The sequence below is a fragment of the Lepidochelys olivacea genome, assembly GCF_965140295.1.
Source record: "Lepidochelys olivacea isolate rLepOli2 genome assembly, chromosome: 3".
NCBI classification, from domain to species: domain Eukaryota; kingdom Metazoa; phylum Chordata; order Testudines; family Cheloniidae; genus Lepidochelys; species Lepidochelys olivacea.
Genome location: NC_140413.1, coordinates 5,200,988 through 5,222,516, shown reverse-complemented (window position 1 = coordinate 5,222,516; position 21,529 = coordinate 5,200,988).

The following is a 21,529-nucleotide window of genomic DNA, read 5'->3' as shown; positions in this document are numbered from 1 at the left end:
GGTTTCCCATCCTCAGAGCAGAAGCCAGGGGGAGCAGCACCAGGACAATGGTGGGGGAGACATCTTCACAGTCTCCTGGACCCAAAAGAATGGCACCAAATTCTGCTTTCTACCTATGCACTCTGGAGACTCGCTCCTCTCTACTGATTAGCTGTTTGTGGCAACATCCTCTGACCCATCTCCCGCAGACAGTCTCACTCTCCTGCCCTCCCTGCTCCTCCCTCCTCATGATTCCCCCCGACCCACACTGCCATGTCCCTTTCTTCCAGGGCTGGATTAACTTTTTGTGGGCCTGGCACCAAAGATATTTGTGGGGCCCCCCTGGGGAATGAAGAGGCCAGGGGCAAGAGCACAGCGGGCAGGGTGGATTTGATTTAAATCATGTTTTCAATCACTAGTCAGGGATACTTGATTTAATCATGGGTTTCGACATAAAAGTGCCTTCTTATTGGTTGTTATAACCTTAATTCCTATTCTTCACAACTCAGAGATAGATATAAGTTTCATTTTTAGAAGGGACACACTAGACACTTTTAAACTGTGTTTTATGTTGAAAACTTTTCAGATGAGTTTTACAGCTATGTCTCTGCACTGAGCTGAGGATGGGGGTGCAGGGTCTGTTTGGGAGTTAAGGTGCAGGAACAGGCTGGGGTTTGGGTGCAGGGTCTGGCCAGGAGCTAGAATGAGGGATGGGGTTCAGGGTTGTGGCAGGAGGTTGGCGTGTGGAGCGCTGTCCTGGGGCAGCTCCCATTCGGTGCAAGGGGTGCAGATGGGTATGTGGGGGGGAGGGGGGAGGAGCTCCCGTTTGGTGCTCAGGGTGGGGGTGGAGATGTGGAGGGGGGTGCAGGAGTCAGGACTGCGGGCTGGGTGTGTGTGAGGGGGTGCAGGAATCAGGGCATGGTGTGGGGGGGGCTGGGTATGTGTGGGGATGCAGGAGACAGGACTGGGGTTCTGGGGGCATGCAGGAGTCAGGGCAGAGGGCTGGGGGGCGTTGGGGGGTGTGGGAGACAGGACTGGGGGCTGGGGGTGCAGAAGGGGGGTGCGGGAGTCAGGGTGGAGGGTGGGGCAGGGGGTTGCTCCCAGACCCCTGTCCTGAGTGACTCACTGCAGGGGTTGGAAGGGATATGTCCTGATTCCACCCCCTTCCCCAAGCCCCCCGCTTCTCCTCCCTTGCCCCCCCTCACGCGGGCATACAGCTGATCGGTGGCAGGGAGGGCGGGGGTCACAGGTCGCTGGGGGAAGAGACAGGGGGCGAGGGGAACTTAGCTGCCCTGGAGCCTGCCCGGCTATAGCAGGAGAGAGACCGGGGAGCCGTGGCACCATAAGAGCCCCCTATTCCAACCCCTTCCCCAAATCCCCTGCCCTGCCTCCTCCCCCGTGCCGTGCTGGGGGCCGCGTCTCCTCCCACTGCGCATTCGACACACACAGCTCGCGGAGAAGGAGAACAAGCGGGGAGAGAAAAATCAGGCAAAGGAGGATGTGACGCAGCAGGGAGCGGGGAGTGTTGACCTGGGAATGTGGCAGGGGAGTTTCACTGGGAGACCTGAGAGCCTGTCACCTGAGCCAGGAGCGGGAGGGTGAGGTGAGACCTCTGCCAGGGAATGTGGACAGAGGCTGCAGGAGGGAGCCTGTTGCGGGGGGGTTTAGTTTTCAGTTTGGTGCTGGGTGGTGGAACGCAGGGAACCCCAGGGCTGAGGTCTAAGCTCCCTGCCCCCCCAGAAGGACTTGACTGAGGGGTCCTGGTTGTACCCACAAGCTCTGCTTGAGACTGTGTTCCTGTTGTTCAATAACCCTTCTGCCTTACTGGCTGGCTGAGAGTCTCAGTGAATCCCAGGAAGAGGGGTGCAGGGCCTGGACTCACCCACACTCCATGACAGAGACGACCTCCCAGCCCAAGGGCCGGGCAGACGAGACAGGCCTCAGCTGGAAACACGGCCTGTTCCAATCCTCACACCTGCGGATCAGCGTCCATCTCAAGCGCTGCCCTCCAGCGCTGCCTTTTCTCTTGCATGATGGGGAAGCTGGTTAATTCGCTCCAGGGTGGCCAGAGGCCTCCTGTTATGTCACAGAACAGCAGCTCCGCGGAGGAGGTCACTGTACGTGCTGACACTCAGCTCTCCGGGCCCTTGGCGATCGGGTCTTAGGCATGACGGAGCAGCCCGGGACCCCGCTATGAAAAGAGGCTGCGGGGCAGCGTGGTTGGGGTCTGGAGGCAGACCCTCCATTGGTATAAAGCAGGAGAACTTCATTGGTGTCACTGGAGCTGGGCTGATTTACACCAGCTGAGGATCTGGCCCATCGTTACCAGGCTGGGCGGTATCTGGGTCGCTGGTTCTGACCCACGTTTGGCTGGCAGTGAAGAGAGTTTAGGCCCAACTCTTCCAAAGTGGCCCCTGGTTTGCGGGGGGCTCTTCTCTTTTCTACGCCCAGCTGAGATTCCTGCAGGCAGCTTTTCCGAGGTGCTGAGCGCCAGGGGCTGCCGTAGGAGCCAAGTGGAGTTGTCAGTTCTGAGTGCCCAGCACTTCTGCAGCTAGCTCCAAGGTGTAGCAGGTTGGATGCCCAGAAACAGGGACGCCCACAAAGTGGGGGCCCTTGGGGGACATACAGGGCTGAGGGATTATCGGCTTCCTTCTGAGCACCCAGATTTCCTATTCATTTCTCCTTTGAAGAAGAGGTCAGAGGATGTAGGATGACATATTTCTTTTAGTTCAGGCCACGGGGCTGTTTAGGAGCAGTCAGAGGTGACCAAGGACACTGGGCGCCTGACCTGAGACCCTGACTCTCAGCCCCACTCCAAAAATTAGATCCCTTTAAGGAGAGCCAAGCTAGGCCCTCAGAAAATGGAGGCATCTGAAATCACTAGGCCCGGCTGAAGATCTTAGCTCGGAGGATGAGAGATATCATCTCGTGAAGGCCCCAGAAGTCCTAGCATGTAGCACGGTGCAGGCCAAGAACTGGGGGGCGGGGCGGGGAATCTGTTGTGGTATTTATCGGCCACATTGCAGCCTATGCTCATGCTTCTCTCAGCCACATGTAACTGGCGTAGATTTGGTTTTGCTGAAGTGTTTCTGCCAAATTCCACTCGTCCAGTTTCCCCCGGTCTGTTTTCCCTCGGAATGAATAATAAGCCCGCACCTTTGCTCACCACCCTGCCTTTCCTAGGGCGGCTGAAATACCTACTTCCCAAAGGCTGGCTGTCATAAATATAAAGGGAAGGGTAAACCCCTTTAAAATCCCTCCTGGCCAGAGGAAAAATCCTCTCACCTGTGAAGGGTTAAGAAGCTAAAGGTAACCTCGCTGGCACCTGAGCAAAATGACCAATGAGGAGACAAGATACTTTCAAAAGCTGGGAGGAGGGAGAAAAACAAAGGGTCTGTGTCTGTCGGTATGCTGCTTTTGCCAGGGACAGAACAGGAATGGAGTCTTAGAACTTTCAGTAAGTAATCTAGCTAGGTATGTGTTAGATTATGATTTCTTAAAATGGCTGAGAAAAGAACTGTGCTGAATAGAATGACTATTTCTGTCTGTGTGTCTTTTTTGTAACTTAAGGTTTTGCCTAGAGGGATTCTCTATGTTTTGAATCTAATTACCCTGTAAGGAATCATAGAATCATAGAATATCAGGGTTGGAAGGGACCCCAGAAGGTCATCTAGTCCAACCCCCTGCTCGAAGCAGGACCAATTCCCAGTTAAATCATCCCAGCCAGGGCTTTGTCAAGCCTGACCTTAAAAACCTCGAAGGAAGGAGATTCTACCACCTCCCTAGGTAACGCATTCCAGTGTTTCACCACCCTCTTAGTGAAAAAGTTTTTCCGAATATCCAATCTAAACCTCCCCCACTGCAACTTGAGACCATTACTCCTTGTTCTGTCATCTGCTACCATTGAGAACAGTCTAGAGCCATCCTCTTTGGAACCCCCTTTCAGGTAGTTGAAAGCAGCTATCAAATCCCCCCTCATTCTTCTCTTCTGCAGACTAAACAATCCCAGCTCCCTCAGCCTCTCCTCATAAGTCATGTGTTCTAGACCCCTAATCATTTTTGTTGCCCTTCAGTGGACTCTCTCCAATTTATCCACATCCTTCTTGTAGTGTGGGGCCCAAAACTGAACACAGTACTCCAGATGAGGCCTCACCAATGTCGAATAGAGGGGAATGATCAGGTCCCTCGATCTGCTCACTATGCCCCTACTTATACATCCCAAAATGCCATTGGCCTTCTTGGCAACAAGGGCACACTGCTGACTCATATCCAGCTTCTCGTCCACTGTCACCCCTAGGTCCTTTTCCGCAGAACTGCTGCCTAGCCATTCCAATGCATAGTCTGTAGGGGTGCATTGGATTCTTCCGTCCTAAGTGCAGGACCCTGCACTTATCCTTATTGAACCTCATCAGATTTCTTTTGGCCCAATCCTCCAATTTGTCTAGGTCCTTCTGTATCCTATCCCTCCCCTCCAGCGTATCTACCAGTCCTCCCAGTTTAGTATCATCTGCAAATTTGCTGAGAGTGCAATCTGCACCATCCTCCAGGTCATTTATGAAGATATTGAACAAAACTGGCCCCAGGACCGACCCCTGGGGCACTCCACTTGACACCGGCTGCCAACTAGACATGGCACCATTGATCACTACCCGTTGAGCCCAACAATCTAGCCAGCTTCCTACCCACCTTATCGTGCATTCATCCAGCCCATACTTTCTTAACTTGCTGACAAGAATACTGTGGGAGACCGTGTCAAAAGCTTTGCTAAAGTCAAGAAACAATACATCCACTGCTTTCCCTTCATCCACAGAACCAGTAACCTCATCATAAAAGGCGATTAGATTAGTCAGGCATGACCTTCCCTTGGTGAATCCATGCTGGCTGTTCCTGATCACTTTCCTCTCATGCAAGTCCTTCAGGATTGATTCTTTGAGGACCTGCTCCATGATTTTTCCAGGGACTGAGGTGAGGCTGACTGGCCTGTAGTTCCCAGGATCCTCCTTCTTCCCTTTTTTAAAGATTGGCACTACATTAGCCTTTTTCCAGTCATCCGGGACTTCCCCTGTTCGCCACGAGTTTTCAAAGATAATGGCCAATGGCTCTGCAATCACAGCCGCCAATTCCTTCAGCACTCTCGGATGCAACTCGTCCGGCCCCATGGACTTGTGCACGTCCAGCTTTTCTAAATAGTCCCTAACCACCTCTATCTCCACAGAGGGCTGGCCATCTCTTCCCCATTTTGTGATGCCCAGCGCAGCAGTCTGGGATTCTACCATCCTGATTTTACAGAGGTGATTCCTTTACTTCTATTAAAAGTCTTCTTGTAAGAAAGCGGAATGCTTTTTCATTGTTCTAAGATCCAAGGGTTTGGGTCCCTGGTCACCTATGCATATTGGTGAGGATTTTTACCAAACCTTCCCCAGGAAACGGGGTGCAAGGGGTGGGAGGATTTTGGGGGGAAAGATGTGTCCAAACTATGTTTCCCAGTAAACCCAGTTAAAGTTTGGTGGTGGCAGTGGAAATGCAGAGGCAAAGGATAAAATTAATTTGTACCTTGGGGAATTTTAACCTAAGCTGGTGAAGGTAAGCTTAGGAGGTTTTCATGCAGGTCCCCACATCTGTACCCTAGAGTTCAGAGTGGGGGAGGAACCCTGACACTGGCCTTTGGTCCTGACTGCTCCACACCTGAGCACATCCCCGGCCTCCCTCAACCTAGTGCTCAGCACACGCCAATGCCAGCTGCTTTCGGCTACAGGGTCTCTGTGAGATCAGCCCAGAGCGACTTCTCCAGGCCCTGAGCAGAGCCGTTCTGGCTCCTGACAGCTCACAGGGGAAGCTCACCTGGCAGAGCCGCTACCTACAGGCTATGAGGATCCCAGGTGCTTTGGGAAACTGAAAAAAGAATCAGACCTCCCCCATATATGCCTTACTGACCTTTGGGAGATGCTTATAGCCATAGTGATCTCTGGTGGTAACTGGCTGGTGGCCCACTGAACTGCCCTCCTCCTGCGGGAGAGGGCGGGTGCCTGCATATCCCTGTTGGAATTGTCTTTCAGCCCCAAATGAGATCAGGAGCCCCCGGTGCATCCACATAGCGAGTGACCCAGTCATTGCCCCGCAGAGCTTGCAGTCTAAGTGTTGAGGAGCGGGGCGTGGGCAGTGTGGCCTAGTGGTCGCAGCAAGCATCAGGAGCAGGGAAATCAAACCCAGAGTCAGAACCAGAGTTAGAGGGTGGCTGCCAGAGATGGAACCTCAGGAATTGAAGCCCACTGTCAGAACCAAAATCAGGGGTTGAATGCCAGGCCAAGGGACGAGTCCAAGGCAGGGCCTGGAGCTGCGGACCAGAATGGGGGTCCCTGGAGTCAGGGAAGGCAGGAGAAGGGCTGGGTCCAAGGCAGCAGCAGCAGCCCTCAGCTGGTCTCCTAAGACCAGGTCTGCTGATCCCCTCAGCCAACGGGCAGTTTGGCCAATCAGGTAGCTCAACTGGGGCCCAGCTGGACTCGTTAGGCTGGGGAGTTTAAGCAGGCAGCTGTGGGTCCTTATTCCTGACACTAAACACACTGAATGGAAAACAGGCGGGAAGGCAACCAACAGCAGGGAGAAGCAAAGTGACTTGCCCAAGGTCACAGAGCAAGTCAGTGGCAGAGCCAGGAAGAGCCACTCCATCTCCTGCCTCTCCAGCCACAAACCAGGCCGCTCTGCCACACACTGACTGCAGAGAACAAGCAGCCCTAGGAACACGCCACCTGCCCACTTAGCTCAATGTGGTCCTTGCTAATTTTGCAACTCCTGGATCCAGTTTGGGCTTAGCCGGGCTCAGGGGTTGATCTGCTGCCTTTGGTACTCGAAGCCCTTACAAGTGAGGAGCGAGGTACCGGCACTGAAAGGCGGGAGCAGACACTCGCTCCGCAGTAGCTCACTGGCAGCCCTGGAATCTCTCTTAGCGGGAGAAGAAAGCCCTACCCAGGCCCATAATTCTTGTATAGCCCACAGCCACCATATGATCAGAGTACCTCACAACCATTAATTAATCCTCACATCCCCTCAGGTGGAACCCGTAACCCCTCCCGCATGCCACACCCCATGGATCCAGCCCGGAGACCTCTCCTGCACCCAGAACACCTCATCCCCCGGCATCACCCCAGAGCCTGCACCCCAAACAATCACTAGCACCCTGCCCTGGATATGCCCGATCAATAGTCCTTCATTGCCTCCTGTGAGATGTGTGCCCACACCAAGATGCCAAGCGACAAGCCTCCCAACCCGGCCACCTCAGACCTGTTGCAGCAGATTGGTGAGGCCCAGGAAGAAATGAAGAAGCACCTGGAAAAAGGAAGAGTGAATTATAAGCAGTATGGAGACCAGCAACAACAGCAAGGCCCCACCAATGCAGTGTGACAAAAGCTATGGCTCCCCACGGAGCATCTCTGCACGGGCAGACCTGCTCACCAGCTGGACTTTCGGTTCCTTGGCCCGTTTCAGATCCTGTGGCAGGTTAATCCAGTCATTTCTGAGCTCCAACCACCCTGCTCTCTGCAGGTCACCTGGTGCTTCACGTATGACTTTTGAAACCCTACCCAGAAAACCCTTTTCCTGACAGGATCCAGCCACCTCCTCCAGTGGTACAGGGCCACGAGGAATACATGGGCCATAAAATCCTGGACTCTAAAGGTGACCGTGGCAGGCTCGGGTGTCTTGTTGACTGGGAAAGGTGTGGTCCTGAGGAGCACACCTGGAAGCCTGTGGAAAATGTAGATACTCCTACCTTTGTGGAAACGTTCCATAGGAATCACCCTGAAAAACCTGGTCACACGTCACTCTGAGGGTGCCCCTCAGCAAGGGGCTGATGGCAGAGACTGTAGGTCTTGAACCCTTGTCTGCACAGGCTTAGGCGCTTGTGTGGTCTAACCTGCTATGCAGTGACCATCTAACAGCTGCTGGAATAGGAGCTGAGCTCGAAGAGAGACTGTCAGTTCTGTCATCTGATTGATAGGACTCTGGGGATACTGATTGGCCACAGCTTCTATATAAACCCAGCACAGGAGCAGGAAGTTATCCATGCAAGTGGGATCCCCGTACCCCTGCCTGACTCCTGGTTTTGCCCTCTGGCCCACTTGGGGCTCTGATTTCCTGGTCACTAATGTGGCCTGACTCCTGCTCTGGTCACTAAGTTAGACGAGCCATGCCCTGCTCATGACAACAAGTGGTCCATACTGGAGGGGGAGGGAACTGGCGTAGGGCAGAGGAGTGCTCAAAGGTTTCACACAAGAAGTGAGTTTTTGCTCTGCACATACAGCACCTAACACACTGGGGCCCTGATCCATGACTAGGACTCCTAAGTGCTACCATAATACAAATAATAATAATGCCTAGAATAAAGAGGTGCTGAAGGCAGAAAGGGCTACCCCACCTACTCCCAGTCTGAGCCTTGTCACCAAGAGCCCACTGATTAGGCAGGATGAGGGGCAGATGCAGACACAGCCAGGGGACAGGAACTCTTCATCCTTAGCTGAGCGATCTCTGCACAGTCTGCTCCCTAGAGCTGCTGTTCTTGTGAGAGCCGGGCTGCCTCATGGGTGCATCAAGCAGAGTCAAAGAGGGTAAAGTTTACAGTGTGAGGGGAGAGGAGGAACCCAATGGTTCCTGGTCATGTTGGCTGCCCCTGTTTCCGTCACCCGGTGCCGAGAGGCTAAACAACAACTGAGGTTGGTTCACTACCCGGTGTGCTACACCCAAGAATCACAACGGGGTGGAGAAGCAGAAAAGTTTATTTGCAGCTGCAAAAAGGTACAGGGAGAATAGAATCTCAAATCCTGCACCCAGAGCAGGAAGTTACACCGGCTTTTATACATCCTTTTTCCCAGCATACTTATCCAATAGCAAGCTGCCCTAAGTATCCATATAGCCAGCCAATCCAGTTCCCAGCTAGTTCCCTTGTTCTCTGTATCATTTGTTAAACCATACATAAAGCTGCTTTATTCACCATTGTTCTTCCATATCTGCCCTGTGTGGCCTTCCTTAGTTTCAGGCAGTCTGACTCTGCAACATATTGTTGCAGATCCTCAGCATAACTGCTGCGAGTGCCTCCAGGTCAGGGGGCCAAGGACACTTGGGCCTAGTACGCAGAGCTGCTGCGAGTGCCTCCAGGCGGGGGGCGGGGGCCAAGGACACCTGGGGCTAGTGTGAGGGGGCTTCATCGACACTCGTGGTCTTCCCTCCCCTCGAGTTACCTATACCTCGAGTGGCCATGCCCCAGTGTCCCCAACACCCCCAAGGAAATCTTTCAGAGCGATTTCTGTGTGAACCTGTGTGGGTAACTCTCTGCCTTGCCCTGTTCCCTGGCTTTGCTTGTTACTTCACATCCACTTAGCCCCTGAGCCAGGCTGCTCCCCACCTGTCTCTTGCTCTGTTTGCCCAGCCCAGCGGCCCTTCCCTCCCTCCTCACCGGCCCTTCCCTGACCCCCTGGTCAGTGCATTAAGTTCACACCAAAGACAATGTATTAAACAGCAACGGTGAGGAGAATAAGGAAAAATGGAAGAGGGTGAAGGGAACAAGGGACCCGCCCTGTGGGCTCGGGGGCACCACCATCGGCATCTCTGGGACGTAGGGAAAGTTCACGGGCTCTTCCTCACACCCCCCGCCTCCCTCCCAGGCCCGGGCTGGGCGGCGGTGACACCGCGGGTCGCACCCGGCTCTGGCGCTGGCCACGGGCCCTCAGGCGCGAGCTGGCCGGGCCCCCGACGGCGCGGCTGGTCTGCACGGCCCCAGCTCCCGGCTGCCCCGGCTCCCCCAGCTCTGGCCCCGCTCTGGCTGCTGCTCTGCCCTTAGCTCGGCCCCGCTCGCCTCCGGCAGCTCCCCTCACACGCAGGACGGGACCCTGGGCTCCCGGCTCCCTCGTTGCCTGGCCTGCCCTGTCAATCGGGCTGACCTGGAGCGTTGGCGTCTCCCTGTTGGCCCTGGAGACTGTCAGTCTAAGGACCCTGATTTCTCTCCCTCCATTCCCCTTTCTTTGGGGACTGGGAGAGGCCAGCCACAAACCCCTCTGAGTGTCAGTGGGGGCCAGCAGCCCCCTCCCGCCGGCCTAGAGCCGATCTCCAGAGCAGGCCCCGTGGGCTGAACCGGAAATCGGGGTTCAAAACACACACAGGGAGCCCCTGACGCTTGGAGCTCCAAACAGTCCTTAGATCTGGGGGAGGTTCCCCCCTTCCAAGCTCTTCATCCGTCCACCCTCCAGTCCCTCTTCCGACTGCACGGGAAGCCCGGGGCTGCCCTGACAAAACCTTCAGCGCATCTGCCAGGGACCGGGTTGGAACGGTTCCCACCCCATACAGCTTGATATCAGTCTGTTTGCCCCGGGGGCCTCGGTCTGGGCTCGGTTGTGGTGGTTTTGCTTCACTGTGGAAACCAATGCAGATTGCCCCAGCGCCTCCTGTCTGCAGCTCAGGCTCCCCTGGGACATGGGGTTTGCTGCAGGCGAAGGGGGGATGCCCCTCGATCACACAGGGGCCCAGACTCCCTGACTGGACGTCCAGGCACTACGGCAGTGGGCTCTCTCCAGAGCTAGAGCTGGGCAAATCATGGATATTTCTGGTCAGTGGCACTTATGAGAAATACATTCGTTTGTTTGGGGTCAAACTGAATGTGAAACTTTTCAGTGACTCAAGGACAGGCTGTGGTGGCTTATTCCAGAGCAGAGATTTGAACTGCTGCCTTTTACAGCGAGGGGAAATGCACCCGAACCACTGGACTAACGACAGAGCAGTTCCAACAACACCAGGGGCACCACCTTTCTCCTTCTCTCCTGGCCCTTTTGGGACTGGCCAAAACTGTGTGTGTCGAATGCGCTATTCATTTCAGGTCACTCAGAACTGCATTTTTCATGTAATAATCCTCCTCATCCAAAGAATGTCACCCAGTTTTACACAGAACACCAAGAGCTAAATTCACAAGTGACTGAGGTGCGGTGACACTGAACGTCACCATGCCGATCTTTTGGATGATTCACAAACCCTGCGTTGGTGCCTGGGCTCCCTGTAGAACAACTGGAGAGAGACAGACACCTGAGAAAGGGATTCACAAAAGCTGGCGATGGAGAGGACTCCAGATGGAAATCCCACCCTCTAGCTGAGGGGAGAAGAATTTGAATGGGGATCTGCCACCTGTCAGGTGAACACACTGGGCTTTGGGACAGCCTGACAGGGGCTCCCTCAATCACTCCCTGTCAAGGTTCCTTCCCCACTCTGAACTCTATGGTACAGATGTGGGGACCTGCATGAAAACATCCTAAGCTTACTTTTACCAGCTTAGGTTAAAACTTCCCCAAGGTACAAACTAATTTTACCCTTTGCCCTTGGACTTCCACTGCCACCACCAAACTTTATCTGGGTTCCTGAAAAAAACGTAGTTTGTAAATGTCTTTCCCCCCCAAAATCCTCCCAACCCTTGCACCCCACTTCCTGGGGAAGGTTTGGTCAAAATCCTCACCAATATGCGTAGGTGACCACAGACCCAAACCCTTGGATCTTAGAACAATGAAAAAAGCATTCAGTTTCCCTACAAGAAGACTTTTAATAGAAGTAAAAAAGAATCGCCTCTATAAAATCAGGATGGTAAATACCTTACAGGGTAGTTAGATTCAAAACATAGAGAATCCCTCCAGGCAAAACCTTAAGTTACAAAAAAGACACACACACAGGAATATTCATTCTATTCAGTACAGCTATTTTCTCAGCCATTTAAAGAAATCATAATCTAACACATACCTAGCTAGATTACTTACTAAGTTCTAAGATTGCATTCCTTTTCTATCCCCGACCAAAGCATCATACAGACAGACACAGACCCTTTGTTTTTCTCCCTCCTCCCAGCTTTTGAAAATATCTTGTCTCCTCATTGGTCATTTTGGTCAGGTGCCAACGAGGTTACCTTTAGCTTCTTAACTCTTTACAGGTGAGAGGATTTTTCCTCTGGCCAGGAGAGATTTTAAAGGGGTTTACCCTTTCCTTTATATTTATGACACTCCCGCTGAAGCTATTCTATCGTGGGGGAAATAACTAAAAAAAAAACATTGGTGCAGGGATATTGAACATTGGGTCTTCCACCTCCCCATCCTTCCTTCAACCTATGTAAGCTCCCTTAGAGGAGCCTGATTGGGCCCCACAGCCATGTTAGGTGGCAAACTCCTACCGTCCCTGGTGTGGGGGCTAAGGGTGCATGCTCAGAAACACAGATGCCCTGTGAACTTTTTCTACAAAAAATGTTTTGGATGCTGCAATAGTGAGCAGCAGCTGGGTGGGAGGTTGGAAATCCCAGTGGGGCCTGATTCTGGCAGTTAAGTGTCCAAATGAACATTTAGGCACTTAAGCCCCTTGGTGAATCTGGCCCCAAGAAGGAGGCAGAGCTGGGAAGAGATATGAGCTCATCGGAAGAAGAAATCACACCTGGGAGGGGCTCAGAAGGTTAGGGGCTTACTACCTGGTATCCCCTCGGAGCCATTCCCATCTTTTGGAAAGCAAAGAAGTTCTTCCTAGACTTTAAGGCCAGGAGGGACCATTGTGATCATCTAGTCTGACCTCCTTCACCTTGCAGGCCAAAGAACCTCACCCATCCTCTCCTTTAATAGACCCATAACCTGCCCCGGCCCTTATGACTTGTGGCAAACCAACCAGGACTTGGTTTTGTCATCAGTTGATCTCATCAGGCTCCTTGAGCTAGATACCACAATAATTCCCAGGCTTGAGAAGCTCCTTGTAGAGGTATCAGCTACAACACCTTCCCTGGGCCCTAGTGCCACCCCATCCAGCCTCTCCCCACACCCACTGATGCTGAGGATGGCTAGCCACTGGGTTGCTTGTACTTGAGGTTTGTATCCCTTTAAGACCGGAGACTCCTGCTGTCATAGGACCTGCCTCTCTCAGAGGGTTAGCAGAACCTTATCTCCAGCCACTTGTCGGCTCCCAGACACCAGGTAGATGGCCCACGTTCTGCTCTCCAAACCTTGGCCTTGCTACGTTCCTGTGCTGCAAATAATTGACCCCAGGAAGCTCAGCTAACATGTGCAATGCAGGCACATTGGACTGGGGTTTAAGTTGCAGGGCACCTCAATTATCCAAGCCTCAGTTCTTGAGATCTCTATTTTCCACAGCTTGGCCGTGGCCATTCATTATGCTCAAGGCCCCTTTAATTATTGGTATCTTCCTCTCCCGCTCCGACACCCCAGGCCCATGACATCTTAGCTCTTGGAAGGTGTGATGTAGAGAGGGGAAATGGGGGTTGGTCATCACTCCAGGTGGATGGCACTCCCCTCAGGTCTGTGGCAGATCTCTCCTTCTTTCTCTCTTTGGTTCAAGGGCCTCACTTCCTTCCTACCCCAGCCCCTCCCTTAGGTTTTGGGTCTGCCACCTTGGAAATTCCAAACTCTGTCTTTCCATCACCCCAGGAAAGACCTGCCCTTTATCTCCCAGTAAGTTTCTCTGCTGAGCCCTGTGCAATCTAAGTGCCCCATGGAGTCCCCTGCTTTCCACCCTCTAGCATAAACATCTCTCGGGCTTTCCCCCCACTGCTACCACCCTTCCATTTCTAGCACCAGTCAGTTTGTGAAAACTTTGAGGGTTTGCTCTTATCCTCCTCCATGGATTGTTGGCTTTTCTTCACACTTGTGGCCAAAACATCTGAAAGGACAAGACTTTGGCCATGAATCTGCAAAGGAAGAATTTATTCTGGAACTAAATGAGGTAAAGTAACAAATCCAGTGAGCTATTCACACCCTCAGTCTCATCCAAGCCCCAGGCCCGCCTTTCACCTTGGAATCTCGGGTTGAACGTCATACCCCAAGGAGAGCCTCTTATACATCAGTCTCTGTGTCCCACGACAACATGCAATTGTTCTCAGCCACTTTGGTCCATGATTACCAGGCCCACTGGATGTGAAGGAGATGGTGGAATTTGTGGGCCCCTTCTGTGAGTGGGAATGCTGGCAGGGTGGGATTCAGTAATATGGAAACAGGAAGTAGTAGAAGGGCCCTACTGTCAAACAAACCCCAACCCCACCTCTTGTCCCCTGAAACTCCGCCCCTTGACCCCTTAAGCCCCGACCACCTGTCACTGGAAGTCCCAGTAATGGGGAATATTATTACCGGGATGAAGGCGGACATATGACCGGATGCAAAATGTATCATGTGACCCCTGTAAGAACTCCTCCCACTGCCCTCTACCAGTCAGGATGTGTTTCACCCCGATACGCCCGCTGCGAGAGGAGATTTGACCAATCAGTGGTGTTCCAGGGCAGGGTGACCCATCTGGAAGTGGTTTGTGTGACAAGACCTCCTCCCACCGCCCTCTACCAGTCGCGATAGGTTTCAGCCACATAGGACCACCCCGAGAACAGATGTGACCAATCAGGGGTGTACTGGGGCAGGTGACCCGCACCGAAGAGGGCCACGTGACCCTTCAAAGAACTCATCCCAGCGCCCTCTGCCAATCAGAGCGCAGCACCATCACCCCATAAGTCCCAGTGCAGGGGCAGAAGAGGGCACCCTTTACCTAGAACGCGTGCTTTAGTAATCGTGGAAAGATGGACTCCTTCACCACCCCCGTGAGAACTTTGGAGTTTGTTTTAGCCTAGAGGGCCTTTGGACCTGTGTGGAGAAAGCGCTACATCAGGGACAGGTCCGATGAGGGCCTTTTGACTCAGCCGTTGATGGATACGCCGGAACCTGAAACCCAAACTCTTCTGAGGCACCCCGAGGAACATGATGGGCTCTCATTGTCAGCCCCCCGAGAGGTGGAAGGCAAACGTAGCTCAGGGGAGTCACAGGAGGACAAGGTGAACGGAAAAGACGTCGCACAGGAAATGAATGGTTAAGAAGTGACGGCTGATGATGGGGTGTAATGGGGTTAGGAACCGGGGGGCTGTGTAAATCTAAAAACAAGCAGTGGGGTGCTTACACTGTTTCTTTTCTGAAAATCTCTCAACAGGTCGACGATGCCTTTCTAGAGGCCTTTCAGAACTTCTACAGGGGTTGCCCCGTGGGAGTAAATATATCATGCATCCGCTGATTTTGCTCATGTCTGAGACATAGATCTCAAGAGGAAAATCCAGAAAAGGACAAAATGGAAGAATCACTCCCTTATGGTAGGGGTCATGGCGTCCATTTTTACAGGGGCTGTAAAAGGTCGTGTTAAACCAGGTGATTAATAACACTTAGTTAAATGTGTCAATATGAATGTGTCCCCCTTCATATTTGTGTGAGTAAAAGACGGTACCAGTAAGAGTCATGTCTACACAGGCAGCTTTGTGAAAGAAAATATATTTGACCCCCGGGGAAGTTGGGAGCTTCGGCAGGGTGAACCCTCTTTTTCAAGTGGCCAAAAAGCAGAGTAAAACTTTAAATGAAGACGGGTAAGAGCTTGGCTTTCAGACCAGGACGCTTACACTTGACACATACCGGCTCGAATATGTTTTAAAAGAAATAAGACCATTGTTGCAGGTGTGGATGTGTAATGGCAGGCAGATTTGATGGATTTGTACCGGTCCTCCAAACGCAACAGTGGTTTTAATTCCATCTTAACAGTCATAGACATTCTATCCAAATATGCCTGGGCCTTCGGCCTAAAAGACAAGACGAGTGGTGAGGTATCCAAGGCCTTTAAAGCAATTTTCAACAAAGGTTGCATGCCTCAAAAATTAGATTCCAGTCGGGGGAAAGAATTTTTAAACAAACCTTTAAGAAGACTGTTAAAGCGGCATGGAGTTCACCATATTGTTACTGATAATGAAGTCAAAGAAGGGGTTGTAAAGCAATTGAAGAAAACTTTAAAAACTAGGATGTGGAGATATTTTATGAGGGTGAGACAGTTACTGAATCTTTTTACCCTGAAGAATTACAAAAAGTAAACCCCAAACGAGACAGGATTTACAGGGTTGAAAAAGTGCGAGCAGCGAAAGGAAAAGGGAGAAAAAAGCAGCTACTGGTGAAATGGTTGGGGTGGCCCAATGAGTTTAACAGCTAGGTGAAAGCTTTTCAACTCTGTGACACTGAGACCCAAACAGAGAGAGCGAGAGGGAGAGAGAGAGAGAAATGAGTGATGGCGGGTTTTACATTACTTTGCCCAGCAATGCCAGCTCTGCAGCTTTTCCTCAAAACACCAGCTCCAACATTACAATAGGACTAATTAAGCCCTTGGATCTCTTGGGTGCCTGGGAGGTGGGGTTAGTGGAAACACAATACCCGCACAGCTGGAACACTATCCACGAAGACACCCCTTTCAAAATCACCTTTGGAGATATGAGATGGAATTTCATCCTACTACGACGTTATTACTCGACCATACCCGAATTACTGGATCATATGAAGAGCACCGTGGCTCGTCATTCCGCACCACCTGAGGTGGTCATAAACTACGACCCTGTGGGTAGAAAAGTGAGACTTAAATCTGCCAATTTTACATCCATGTTTTATGGGGAGCTAGCTAACATTCTGGGTTTGGGCCCCAAGTGCAGCGCCCAAAAATTTCCCATCTCCGCAGACATCACAGGGGGTTTCAACTCCTCGTATCTGTACACAGATATCATACAACACCAGTTTGTGGGGGACTTTTCTGTTGCCCTGTTACGCTGCGTCCCCATCCGAAGAAGGAACAATGAGTTTGTCACCATCACTTACGATAAACCTCACTACGTTCCTGTCAGTAAAGACCACATTGACACCATCACCATTGACCTAAAGACAGATCAGAACAGACGCGTCTCATTTTGCTTCGGCAAGGTGATCGTAAAGCTGCACCTGCGTCCGCGGAGAGAGCGAGGTTTCTAAAAAACAAAATACTATTTTGGCGATCCTAAAAAATTACGGTGACCCCGCAATCAATAGGAACTATAACAAAGCCCAGGCTGGATATGCCCTTCCTGGATGTCATGGGGCCCCCGTGATATACGGGGTTGGTGTGGGTGGAATATTTCGTAGCCTCTTTGAAAAGCTGTACCACTTTTGAGGAGGGGGCTAAAGATTATTAAAGTCCACGTAAAAACCATCGCTCAAAATATAGCTACAGACGTGGTAGGTCATGTCTCCCGCACTGTTCTGGAGAAAGTGGGGAATACAGTTTCACAGGAAGGATCGGGGCTGATGTACATTAAAAGGAGGAAGAGCACGAGAAATGTGTCATACCCACGATGCTCAGTTCCCCCAAAACCCTTTAAAAGAAGGGCTTTGACCCGCAGGGCCAGCCACAAGTGAAAGTCCAAGAGGAAGCCTGGGTGAAAGAGGAGACGCTCTCTGCCTGGTGAAAGAGATATATTTGAATCAACATGGCTTTTGTTCACTGCGGGTCTGAGGAGTGGACCACATCCAAACTAGACTTGTTCCAAATAGCCCCTACGCAGACCAGCATTGAGAAAAGCATCTACATCGAGGTGCCGCCTCTGTCGGTCATTATGGAGTCTGCCCCCATTGACTTTTTTGTAGCAGGGAATGGTGTAAATTGTATGGATTTAAACAACACGCTGCTGGAGCTGTGTTGCAAGATTGTAAAAGGAGACGAAACTGAACTCGCCGTGGACACCGAGGTGGGCCTGGTGAATTACCCCGTGGCCTCTATTTTTAGTCAGTGCGATGTCACGCTGGGAGACCGCCTTGTAAGGCAAAGCAACAACTGTTACCCTTACAGGGCCTTTATAGAATCGGTGCTCAATTACAGTGACTACACCCTCGCCACGCAATTTTCCACCGGCCTGTTTTACAAAGACACTGCCGGACAACAGGAAGAAACTCGAGATGGATGGAGGGAATCTAGGGTTTGTGAGGTGTGCAAAGCTGATGGCCCAGAGCAGGACGGTAGAGCTGCTGGTTCATCTGCACAGCGACCTGTTTTTTCAAGAAAACCTTTTGTTGAACGGAGTGGATGTGAAAATTAAACTGACGCGCAGTAAAGACACTTTCTGTTTAACGGGCAGTGCGGCAGAAGGCTTTAAACTGTGCATTGTATCACTGTATCATTGTATCCGCGATCCCTTTTTAAGGAATTACGGGTGTCCCTGATTGTCGCATTTGCCGAGCGAGTGTAGAGATTTGTAATTTATCCCTGGGGTTTTTGAACAGAACCATGTACTTTGTGTTTAGGTTAATCTTGCGACTCTTTTTCCCCTGACAAAATACGCTTTGAACTATAAACATAATGCTCTGGTTTCTGTGACGCACGTACTTGGTAAAGACTTCCTCGATTTCAGCGCTTTCACAGGCAGAGTTCATCAGATCGTTCATCAGATAATCGTCTTTACTTTCCTGGTAGGAAACAAACGGTCGTCGTCAAAAGCATCAGGCAGCCCCTCCACAACATTGAGAAAGGGATATTTACAGAGCAATTCTGTCTACAGAGGTTGCCAACAACTGTAACACCACACGATGCTCTCAGGCATAACAGACAGTGTTTGTTGGGCGTTATCCAGCACATTTTTTATAAAGTAACTTTTCTGGCAGTTGCTAGGCCCCGCGAGAATTGCAGAAAAGGGGTGTTTCGAAATTATCCATTTTTAAAAACCGTAGGGCAGGGTTTTAAACCCTCTCCTTGGACCTTCTTGTTGTAAACGACTTTCTGTGTTTGTTTTCTGAAGGGTTTTTGTCGCTATTTGCCACTGATTTTTGTTCCTTACGACAGAGGGCTGCTGCACCTCTGTTTTTTTTGAGGTGTTTTCTCGCAGGCCCGTGCGATAGTCCAGAACTCGATCTTCCATACTGTCAAAGTGATCTTTTCACAGTTTGCTACGTTCAGGGTAATACCTTTGACTTTTCTAAGGCCTTTCCTCCCGACAGCTTATACCCATATGTTTTTGGGCCTGCCGACACAAACTCGGTGATGTGTGGATCAGGCAGGATCTCGCTTGTGAGGTCCCCTAAATAATCCCCCAGAGGGCGATTCCGGTCACCCTCCCTTTTCACAAATGTCACCAAGTCTGTGTCGTGGTACAGACACCACTCTTGTAATCTGTCTAGGGGGTTGTATAGTTCTAAGCGGGCATAAGCGATGGTGAAACAGGCTATGAAGACATTGGTATTGCCAGAGACAGAGTGCAGGTCTTTTGCGTGCTTCCAAGACACACACGCGGTTTCATCCTCGATAAACTCGCAGGACGAAACCTCATAATTGGGGGAAAACAGGTTCTGAAAGAGTTTGTCAGGATCTCTCACGATGCTGGTGTTGGGTAGGTTTGTTCTTTGGCCAAACTGACCCCACAGAGATTTTAAAAACAGCTTAGCGATTTGGCATTTAGCGGAGTTCGACCTGATATCGTGTTGGCGTAAAAGCACGCCTTCTTGCTGGTAGAAATCGTTAATGTACTTATTTTGTTTTTCTTCATCTGTGGACGAGCTGGGAGACCCTGAAGCCTCTTGTTTCTGGCAGAGGTGTAATTTTATGTACGCTGAAAAGAGTTCATCAGATTTTTCATTAAAATGCCATATTTCATAGATTTTAGCCACCGCGTACCCCTTCGCTATGGCCGTGTTCAATTCCACCGTGCACCAAGTCCCCAGGATGGCCCTCTCCTCATCAGTGTGGGTGCATGTCTCCCGCTGCTCGGTTTCCGCACAGGTTCGGCATAGCAGGAATAAAAGCTTGCCACCCACTCTGACAGGTATCAACGGGAAAAAGAGGCTTCGCAGGGGGTACGCTTTAACTTTTGCCATTCCAAAATAATTTGCAAGGGGTCCAAATTTGTCGTAAATTATATCAGGGTGTCTGATGGTGTATTCCTTGGTTTTGTTTACAAAAGGGTACAGGCTGGTAAAATCATAAGAGTGGATTTCTTCCCCAGGGTTAAGTTTGTAATACAGACGGAAAGCGTTTGTCCTCCCCCCATAAAGTGCATCCCTAGGCAGGAGAGGCAACTGGGCTCGGTTTAGAAGATCTGCAAGCTCCTTGTCTGAAACCCAAAAGTTGTCCCCGTCATAGGATTTTGTGCTTTTTCACAATAATAGGTGACAACACCGCAGAAAAAACACCCATGAAACTCAAAAGCCATGCTTACCCCATCAACACTGGGATTAACGTCTAAAAAGTAGGGGCCTACCTGTAGTTCCCCACCCTGTAAAGCATGCCGAATCTGTATATTTTCTTTGTGAGAAGTATACAACAGCCACTGAATAGATGGGGTTGAATATCTCTTTTTCTACCTGTGATCGTTGTCTGGAGGGAGAAGAGCTACCCTGTTAGGCTCCAAAAACAAAATCCTGTACATAGCCATGGAGACAGATGCCAGCTTTATGTACCAGTATGGATCTATACACAGTTTTATCTCGGTGAATTTACCAGGTTCTTTCTCTACTATATCTCCCATCTCTGTCATTTTCATAATCTCTTTTCTGTAGAGGATACAAGCCTGTCTCAAAATTTTGACATCCTGTGACAGGAATAGGTGAGCTCATTCTGCAAGTCAAACATCTCATATCTGTGGTCCCGACACTAGTCGAGAAACTCTGCTTTCTCCCTGGGCATCATGCTTTCCACACCAGAGTGCTCCACGCCAGGCATAGGCCCCATGTAATTTTGATTTTCTAAAGTGTTAAAAAGAGGTGGAAAAACACCCTTTGCACCCTTCAAACCCCGTCGCTTGCGGGAGCTTGCTAACCTTCATGGGCAAGAAGTTTGAAAAGAGTCTATCAAACGAATGCCCAGGGCTTTCACTTCCACACACATTAGTTTACTACCCTGAGTGATCAATTCTATGCACGTCTTTTTCCTCAGGAACTGTCTCGCAATGAAGTACATATCATAACCTTTGGAACTGAGTGCTAGGAACGTGTAGTCCTGGAACTCTTTGCCAATAAAGGTCTAAACAAACAGAGAAAGACACTTGTCGCCCTTAAATTCCCAGGGCTTTTCAGGGTTTCGGGACATAGCAAAAATATAAGTGGGCGTGTGCAACCCAGTCTTCTGTGTGCATTCAAAATCATAAAAAATATATACTTTTCTGAGGATTCGGGCTTTCGAATGCTCTCCAGAAAACACAGGTGACTGTCTACATCACCAGCGATCAAACCCTGACCCTGCTTACAGCGCCTCCCTTCACACCTGTGCCGCTTGTCCACACAAGACTGACATTTATCACACAAAGTTTTAAACAGGCATTCGACTCGCTTTTTCGATGCACAGTCGATGTGTCTGTCTAAACGCTCTTTGGACCAACAATACAGTCTACAGCTAGGACACCTCAGCTGCACGCCCATGCTGTCCAAGCACGTTACGTTCAAACGGAGGCGGCAACGATACCTGCAAGAGTGGTCCTGACGGTACCCTCTGTGGCAAAACTCACAATATTTTTTCTCACCAAACAACTTTTTCACATCCAGAACCCCATAGTAATGCTCATCGTGCAAGAGGATGAAAAAAGTCTTGGGGTACATGCCCCCCGCCCCCGTTTTAAAGAAGCCCCGTCCGCCTTTTGCCGCAGACAGCACCACCTGTATGGTGACTCCTCAATGCTCTTCCAATGTTGCTACGGCACTGAGCAGAACCTGTTTTGGATCTGACCTCCCCAGTTTCCCATGAAACTTTC